Source organism: Toxorhynchites rutilus, chromosome 2, assembly GCF_029784135.1.
Source record: "Toxorhynchites rutilus septentrionalis strain SRP chromosome 2, ASM2978413v1, whole genome shotgun sequence".
NCBI lineage: Eukaryota > Metazoa > Arthropoda > Insecta > Diptera > Culicidae > Toxorhynchites > Toxorhynchites rutilus.
This window is the reverse complement of record NC_073745.1, coordinates 11,964,541-11,966,342: the sequence shown is the minus strand read 5'-3', so window position 1 is coordinate 11,966,342 and position 1,802 is coordinate 11,964,541. Positions and strand designations below refer to the sequence as shown.

Here is a 1,802-nt window from a genome sequence, read left to right as displayed (position 1 = left end):
TTAACCCTGAATTAACGATGCGATGATTACAATGGGTTTTAAACCCTAAATTAATGGATCCTGGTCGGAAACAGAGAAAGAGAGGAATACAATTTTCACAACAGAGCCTTTTATAATCGTCCAAATCAGTATTAAATACCTGATCGTTCAGATTCTACGACTTATCCGATGGTGAAACTAACAACGATGATTCAATATTTCGTAGAACTTTTATATTTTGCTTCTCGGTGTACACTTTGAGTTCCTCTCAATACTTGCTCCGGTCAGGAAATGAACAACTTACTCAACGATCATTCCATCTCCCTATCATGTCTTCACTCTTTTGATCTTCTCTTCTGTTCCTTTCCTTCTATTCGTTCATCGCTAACCCCATCTCTATTTTCGCGCAGCATGCATTCCCTTTCTTCCTCATTGATATGTTCAAGGTACACAACCAATCCTGTATGCTTTAGCCTCTAGTTTTAATTACAATCCTGTTCTGTAGAAATTCAGTTATTTTAATTTAGGTTATCCAATTGTAGGAATTATTTCAATGGTTTTCTAACCTACCCGAAGTTCAAATTCCTTATTCGTAGTTTAATTCACTGTTTTAGCTAGATATAATTTAATTTAAGCTGTAATTTAAGAATAGGATGTAAGTAGTTACTTAATTTAATTCACATAGTCACATAAGCCACTTACAAGTATAGCACAATTTCAAATTTGCATAATATCTCTATCAAAAACAATATATTTTTCCCGTGGGCAGATGATCAATTGAAGTATTGCTCTATTTTTGCTGTATTGGTTCGCTTCATCAACGATAGCGAACCTACCGTTGATGGAGCGAACCAATCTTCGATAAATCGGTTACAGTGAAGGCGCTGGAAGGTTTTCCTATAAAAATATACAAAAAAAAATGTCGAAGGGGAGGTTTTTTTAGATATAAAAATTTTTAATATTGAATTTTGACTGAGATTTTTTAACAGTGCATTCAAAATATGATTTTTTATAAAATAGTTTATTAATATTATAAAATAAATTTCAGATATCTGTATTTTGATTTACAATTTCTTGAGAAAAAAAGCAGTCGTAATTTAAATTGGTTATATGATAATGAAAATTGTGATTTTAGGTAGTTTCGTTCATAAGTACCATGTTTCGAAACTTGTGAATCTATAACCGAAATGAAGGAAATTAGCGGTCGGCTGATTTGGCGTGGAATTGCTCCATATTGGCATGTGTTATTGTTGCCGGTTCGTCTTCGAATTAAATAAACTATTGTAAGATCTTGTAAAAGGTTTATACAAACAAAGTTTGACCATCAGTTGATAATATGGACCACAATTTGTACCTCGCAAGAAAATCCAACGGGACCGCGTTGGGTGTTATTCGATCGCTTCCGGAAAAAAAAACATTTCCAGTGACTTTAAAACCTACAATAAAATATTAGGAAGTGTTCACATCGATTGATTCGAAAATCTCGTGAATCGGAGTTGTGTTACATTAAAGAATACGATATTGGTTTTCTCCGAGAGCACCGGCCTAGTAGACCATTACACACCTGAACCGACCTCAAAAAGTGATCCTAGAACGGTCCTCTGTTTTCGCTGGGTTGTTGTTTAACACATTCATTCAGGTTGTTCGGGCACGGACAGAGAAAGGCACTAATTTCTTGTAGCAGAGTTTTATTTTCTCAGCTCAAAAAAGATTAGTTTCAGCTCTCTTTCTTCACTACACAATTCTGCCTCAGCGCTAGCTATTTATGGACTAGCTTATGAAGGACACGGTTTCTCGGACGGACGACTGCCGTACTCCTTTGG

General features: G+C 35.2%; 1 long non-coding RNA gene across 1 annotated transcript; it reads right to left on the bottom strand.

The window, feature by feature from the left end:
• Positions 1 to 305: 305 nt before the first annotated feature.
• On the bottom strand, positions 306 to 802 carry LOC129771941 (uncharacterized). The gene is made up of 3 exons (XR_008742509.1): positions 682 to 802; positions 550 to 614; positions 306 to 478 (listed from the first exon to the last, which is right to left on the bottom strand). It is a non-coding gene; the product is annotated as an uncharacterized LOC129771941 (long non-coding RNA).
• Positions 803 to 1,802: the final 1,000 nt, after the last annotated feature.